The sequence below is a fragment of the Oryza sativa genome, chromosome 2 (assembly GCF_034140825.1).
Source record: "Oryza sativa Japonica Group chromosome 2, ASM3414082v1".
NCBI lineage: Eukaryota > Viridiplantae > Streptophyta > Magnoliopsida > Poales > Poaceae > Oryza > Oryza sativa.
Window position 1 is genome coordinate 30,414,876 of NC_089036.1, and position 7,740 is coordinate 30,422,615.

The window sequence follows — 7,740 nt, forward strand, 5'->3', positions numbered from 1 at the left end:
AGCCCTAACCTCCCTGCCGCCTCGTGCAAGATAAATAGGAAGGCTGGTACGATAGACTTGTGTGGCTCGAGGCATATATTGGGCTGGGCATGCACGCACCTGGTCCTGGGTGGATGTCATGTACATGGGCTGCTGTGATGTCCTTCCAGAAGGCTAGACAAGTGGGCTAGCTTTGGGCCCATTCGGCTAGGGAGAAGGAGACTAGAAAAGAGGCAAAGCAGCCAGCAGCCAGGGTCATCGATGAATCAAGGGGAAAATCCAAATACCCCCCTACAAGTCACTGCTCTTTCTACTCTCCCCCCTACAACTCAATATTGTTCAAAACACTACACATAAGTTAATTTCTCTTCCAATTTCCCACCCTATTCGGTTTTCACGCTTTCTCTGATGCGCTCAATTTCTCGTTATCGTGGGCCTTTAGCTCAGCCCATGAGCGAAGTTTCCTTGTGCCACCTTGGCGGCAAAACCGCGCGCATCTCCATCCACTCTTAATTCCGCGAGCCATACGGGTAGGACGACATGACGCTAATATAAAACAGGAAAACAATTTCTAGTCCACCAGTGCAAAACAACAGTGTCTGCCTCATGATTCGTGATTCCACATCAATATGAAGAATGGAAACACCAAGTCAAAAACACATTCCAGAATATTTAAGACATGCTTATTGAAGTAGAATCCCCTTAAAAATCACAATTCAAATCTGATAGTTAGAAGTACAGAAAATTATTTGTCGTAAAAAAGATAGTACTGAGATTAAGAAGGGATCAACATCCCCCACTAATTGTAGCTAAGAATTTTGATGTAAATAATACCACTGCATAAAAATAGGAGATCATTTTCTTCTAATTTGCAGCTTTCTTCCAGTAGGACCGATATAAGCCCCATCTGGCACATGATGGTAGAGACCAACACCAAATGCATTGTCCATATATACTGGTGGCTGTGTGGATGTTGTTGGAATATCATCTCTTGAACTAGAACTAATAGGCTGGGAATTGCTCCTCTTCTTCCTCCTAGTTATTTGTGTTTTACACCGAGAGAAACAGACAACAAATTGTGAGAAGTAGCAAAGTACAATGTCTTTATATGATAAATTAGTAGTGTACTCACATTTTGAGATGAAGAACTATGGTTGTCTTTTCCATGCTTTCTGCTGTTATGACCAAACTCTTTGCAGACGCTACATCTAATTGTTGTCTTTGCAACCGACCTTCCTTGAACCCTAGGTTCATCAGATGCTCTAGTTCTCTTTGTTTTTGGCCTCCCTGGTTGTGTCCTAGCCACAGGTGGGTCTACATCTGGAAATGGAGTTTTTTCCCATTGTGTCTCATCAGGAACGGGATAAATCATCCCACAATATGTCCTCGCATATGCATCCTTTGTCAATATGTCATCAACATAGCTCTCTGGCCTTTGCTTGAAACCTTGAATAGCTGAAACAGCATGCAAACATGGGATTCCAGTTAAATCCCATTTTCTACACCCACAAGTGTGCTTGTTCAAATCCACTACATATTGATTACCAAATGCGGACACTTGCCAAATGCCCCTACCAGCACACACAGATTTGCAATATCTTGCCTCGCTCTTCTCTGCCTCAAGCTTCTTTAATATATTTGGTGGGATTTGCCAATTGTCCCTTTTTGCACCTTCCCTCTTATTATTGAAATCACCCATCATTTTTATCCTTATGTGCTCAACCATGGTAATTATGGGTTCATCTCTAGCTCCCAGTATCTTTGAATTGTATGTTTCACTTATGTTGTTAAGAAGAAGATCTGTCTTTGCTCTAGAACTGAACATATATCTACACCAATGCTTGGTTGGAACCTTGCTTAGCCACTCCCATGCACTCAAATTGTTAACCTTTAGTTCTTGCATAGCAGCATTGAACTCAGATTGTCTATATGCATATGCTGCTCGTTCCATCAAACCCTTCAGATATTCCCCTCTAAATCCTGCTTGGGAAAAATTGGCATGTAGGTGCCTAAGGCAGTAACGGTGCTCAGCTCCTGGGAAAACTTCAGCCACTGCCTTGAGTAGTCCCTATATATGGCAGCAAAATGTTAAAAAAACAGTTGACATGTATTAATGCAAAGTAGACATATATGATAGCCATTACCTTTTGTCTATCTGACATGAATACCCAGCCCCCAAACTCTTCTCCTTTTCCAATGGCCTTCTCCAAACATAGTAAGAACCATGTCCAAGATTCTGTGCACTCAGACTCCACTACTGCAAAGGCAATAGGGAAAAGATTATTGTTGGCATCCCTGCCTTGTGCTGTTAGTATTTGAGAACCATTGTTGGGTTTGATGTGACATCCATCTATACCGATGAAGGGTCTACAACCACCTAAGAAGCCAGTAATTTAAGCATGAAATGACAAGAACAGCCTTTGAAACCTAGGCCTTATTTCTGGCTCAGGTGATACTTCGCACTTAACAAAAACTTTACTTCCCGGATTAGCAGATAGCACAGCATGAGCATAATCTTGAATTCTTTTAAACTGCAAATCATGATCGCCCATAACTTTCTTGTAGGCCTCCCTCCTTGCCCTATATGCCTTACTTATGCTGACTTCTACATTGGTATCTCGCCTGACACAATCTTGAAAGGCATGTGCATCCCATTTCTTGTCAGATCTAAAGAATTCCATGTATTCATTAGTAAGCCATCTCCAGTAAAGCTGTGCTATATTGTGTGATTTCCCACAGTTATGTTTTGAAACATACTTTTTTATTTTAAAGGTGTCTTCACCAGGCAATTTTGAAGCATATATGTACCAAGGACAATTATCTGCCTTACACTTGACAGAAACTTGATTCCTATCATTCTTGCCCTTGAACACCTCCCTCCCCTCGTTGATGATCATATTCTTCAAAGCAGCTCTGAAAAGATCAACATTACTGAACAACATGCCAACTTGCATGTGTGGACGCCGTAGGGTGGACTCATAAAAAATGATATCTTCAATTCCTCTTGATCTGTGCACATAGATAGGTGCTTCGTCATTGAAATCTATTGTGTCATCATTGGGCTCATCTGACAAATAATCCACCTCAGCTGATTGGCCTATATCCTTCACTTTTCTCTTGTTAGTTTTTTTCCCTACTAGTTCTTTTTCCTGTGTAGTTTTTCCCGGATGTGGTTCTGCTTGGTTAACCTCTGCATCTATCTGGCTAGTACCATATAGGTCCTCAGTATCAGAGTCTCCTTGGAAGAACATTACTGGCTCCTTGCCAATAGCAGGTTCCTTGCCTTTTTTCTTTTCCCTCAACTGTTGCTGTACATACTCTTCATGCAATGTCAAATCATCTTTATCAAAATCACCTGGGACACTATTATGATGTCCGATTAATGGGATACTACTTGGGCTTAAAAACCTTGATGTGCTTCCATTATCAGTCACTAATTCCTGCGGCCTCGCAAAAATGTACAGTGAGCACTCTGTTTCCGTCTTATGATCATCCAACATCATCTTGATTTGTTCATCATTTAGAATCAGTACAAGACCTTGTGGAGGGACATAAGAAGGCTTCAAGTAGTATACACCATCTCCTTTTTGATATCCATGTATAAGCAATGACTCCTCCAAATCGATGAATTTCAGAGAATCCCTGTCTAAAAGATAGATCGATGAACAATTCCTTTCCCCACCAGATTTCCTAGGGCTTCCACCAGTTGTACAACCAGTATGAACAATGAAGGAAATACTAGTTCGACCCATCTGCAGAGATTATACCAATTTATTGGTTTGCAACCTAAATCAAAGAGCAAATATTCGATTATCTGAATCTAGTAATACAACAATTACATGCATAAAACATGATCCGACCAAAACCAGGGAGAAAAAAGGAACCTGTAGAATGAATTGACGAGGTGATCGAAGTACAGGATGCTTCAGTGCTTCCTTCTACGACTTCTCTTGCCGGGCAGGAGATTTGATATCCCTTCTCTCTGTACTATGCGATCATCGTCGTACTTCGCCGTTGTACCGCTGTTCTTTCGCTGCCTTAGTGTTGCAGTAGCGATCGCGAAATTAAAGCAGGGAAAGATGGAAAGTGGAAGAAGGTGCGCGCGCTTTTGCCGCCAATGTGGCACGAGGCAACTCTACCCGCGGGCTGCGCTGTAGGCCCACGATAACGAGAAATTGAGCGCATCACGAGAAAGCGTGAAAACCGAATAGGGGTGGAAAATTGGAAGAGAAATTAATTTATGTGTAGTGTTTTGAACAATATTGAGTTGTGGGGGGAGAGTAGAAAGAGCAGTGACTTGTAGGGGGGTATTTGGATTTTCCCCATGAATCAATTACCAGAACGCCTCAGGCGATAGCTTCTTCCTCCTTGCTGCTGCTTCCCCTCTCAATTCCTATTCTCTAGTCCCAATCTCCTGCTTCCTCTTGTCTAATCTCTCTTCCCAGACTATACCTCTCTTTCTCCTCAATTTTGTATCCCTAAACACTTATATTCTTGAGTGGATTGCAATATATCGGTGGCATTTGTGTGAGAGATTTGGTGTGATTGTGTTGGTTCGTGACAATATGGTATCAGAGTAGTCGATTCGTGGGGTTTCTGGTGTGGAGATGAAGTGGGAGAGCGCTGGTGGTCAGAGGAACTGCCAGCAACTTGGTGGTGGTGTCTTTGGAGGAGATGCCCACCACCTGTTCGATGAAATATCGTCCTGTCCAAGAGGCGACTCAGCTGCTGTCCTTCACGTCACCGTGAGCCAGATCATATATCCAGTGACATATGAGGTGTTGCATCAAGTGTACGATACCTATGGAGCAGTGGCGGTGCAGGTTCTTGCAGTGAGCACATGGCAAGTCAAGGCTCTTGTGTCATTTATGTCCAGCCATGACGCGGAGAGGGCTCGGTCCGCCACCCACGGTCGCGACATCTACGATGGGGGCTGCTTACTGGATGTGCAGCACGTCTAGATGTTCCCTGGAGATGGCGCCACCGCCACGCACACCACCTGTTTGACAATGGTACCAAGTAGCGCCACCGCCAGGCCAGCGGCCAAGAGTATTGCTGCTGCACTAGAACGCGTGTTCCCTGCTACAACAGCTTCATCTGTACCCTCAATTACATCAGCAGCCATGGTGACATCGGTTCCTTTCAACGAGACCAAGAAGGCTGAGACTGACATGGACAAGGCGGTGGAGAACTTAGACAAGACCTGTGCACCAAGATCGATCGGATGCTGGAGGCATTTCGCCACACCAAGGTGGATTTATCCTTGAGCAAGGATTCCACTAGAGATGTGGCAGCGTTGAGTGCCAACACTGATCCAACTTCCATCGCATTGGAGGTCAGTACAGAGGCCGGCTCAACTAACCATGTTGACACAGCCAAGCTTGGCATGGGAACAACCATCGAGTGTTCAATGAAGTGTGAGAACCAGTTGGCTGATGATGATGGTGGCAAAGACATGGCCAAGGAGGAGTGGATGGAGCTCATGGAAGTGGATACCAAGTTCACCACTATGTATTTATGCTTCAGAGATCCATTGTTAATCATCAATGCAATTCCTCCCAGGAACTGGAGTTGGTGCTTGAGCCGTGACTACTTTGGAGTTGTCTGCCTCTCTTTCGTTTCATTGAAATTGCAAGTACTCTATGGTTGCTTTGACCGGAGCTCAGAATACACAGCTAGCCCTCCACCAGTACCACCTTGGAGAGCAGCAATTCCATGGAACAAAGCTGAGATGACCTCAGGTTCTCGGCCTTTACCATGGCCTGATCCACAGCTTTGTCAAGGCAGCGGAGGCATGGTGGTAAAGCTCTTACAACCCTGGCCGCCACTTATTCAAACAAGTGTTCAAACTGAAATTGAAACACTGAATTTATATGGTGAGTCTCATCAAGTCTCCTTGAACTACAGCGTTGCCCAATTCATGAGTAGAACAATTAATTCCACTGAGGGCTTGCTGCAAAATCTGATTGTTGGATAGTGTATTTGGTATGAGATATGTCTCTCTGGTGCCTTTAGGAAGGCCTATCAACACACACATCATTCAACCTATGGTTGGGCATATGGGGATCATGAATTGTTCTTGCTGCTCATGCTGATTTCCCATCCATCACCCGATGCATGGTGTGATTGTTTGTTCAGTGGAGCTAATGTTGATGGTAATTGCACTTGCAAGTCACATGAGAGACGTACCCATCGCCATGCTCAGTGCTACACTATTCCAATTTCATTTCAGGTTCAGAGTAACAACAATGATGTACTAGATGATACTTCTTGGACTCAATTCGGATCAAACAATGGTGAGGCATTTAGGGTTTCAACAAGAAAGTTGGTCAACTTGTAACCTTGGCCTCCTCCTTCGCAATGGAGGAGTGAGGTATTCAGTTTGTGTGCAGCAGGAGGGCAAGGGCTCAATTTTTCTTGGAAGTGTATATCTGAAGGGAAACTAATGTTATGGACAAATGTGAAAGTTATTAGAAGAGAATATACAAACAAGGTGTTATGGCTGTCAGTTGCCAATTCTTGGGATTTAATATGGGCAGTGCTACAACAGTTGCTATGTACATCTGAGCTTATTCTTCAATGGAATCAACATGGGCAGACACATGAGCTATTGTTACAAAGGGAGCAGCTAAAACTTGGTGCAGTCCATCTCAGTTTGGAAGCTAGCACTTTCAGTAAGAATTCTCGTGGAATAGAACTGGTTAAATGTTCAGAGAGATGCCTCATTTGTTTAGTTTGTGAGGACAACATAGTCTTGCACACATGGGCCTATCGAGTGGTTAAATTAGTTGCTGCAAGATTGGTTGGTGATCAAGGTAAAACCATACAATTTTTAGCAATCTGGGAGTTTGCAAACAAAGAAGTAGCTCTCATTCAGACAAAGAAGCATATGCATGTTTCTCAGTCCACTGATCTCAATATTTGCATGTTACATCTAGGCTCTCATGGAGTATATGCTGATAGTAGTGGTGAAGAAGGCGTGAAGGCTTGGTGGTTGAGGCAGCAAAAGCATGGTAGAGAGTGTGGTTGTAATGCTCAGGTTTTATGTATGCTGGATAAGTGGATTCAACAGTGGGCAGGGTCTACATCAGATGGTTCGAAGGTCATCAAACAATTGTTCTGGGATTCTGCCCAACAAGACATTTCCCTGCAGGTACCCTAGGATCTTGGGGGCATTAATCTGGCGAGTCAGTTGCATCGGCTTGGGGACAAGCCGATTCTTAACGGGGGAAGAATGTCATGTACATGGGCTGTTGTGATGTCCTTCCAGGAGGCTAGACAAGTGGGCTGGCTTTGGGCCCATTCAGCTAGGGAGAAGGAGACTAGAAAAGAGGCAAAGCAGCCAGCAGCTAGGGTCATCGATGAATCAATTACCAGAACGCCTCAGGCGACAGCTTCTTCCTCCTTGCTGCTGCTTCCCCTCTCAATTCCTATTCTCTAGTCCCAATCTCCTGCTTCCTCTTGTCTGATCTCTCTTCCCAAACTATACCTCTCTTTCTCCTCAATTTTGTATCCCTAAACACTTGTATTCTTAGTGGATTGCAATATATCGGTGGCATTTGTGTGAGAGATTTGGTGTGATTGTGTTGGTTCGTGACAGTGGACGAGCGAGCCAGGATCGGCGCGTGCAAATTGCACCTCCGAGCCAGGTCGGAGCTACTCCACCAGGCCCGGCCCATGTGCGGGTGCGGGCCGAGCGGGTGCAGCGACACCCAGTTAGAGGTGTCGAGGCAAGGTGTGTGTGCAGTGTGCTCTCGAGGT

At 44.4% G+C, this 7,740-nt stretch overlaps 1 pseudogene; it reads left to right on the forward strand.

Annotated features, from left to right (window-relative positions):
- The first annotated feature begins 4,292 nt into the window (after positions 1-4,292).
- LOC112937897 (uncharacterized) lies at positions 4,293-7,539 on the forward strand (annotated as a pseudogene).
- Positions 7,540-7,740: the final 201 nt, after the last annotated feature.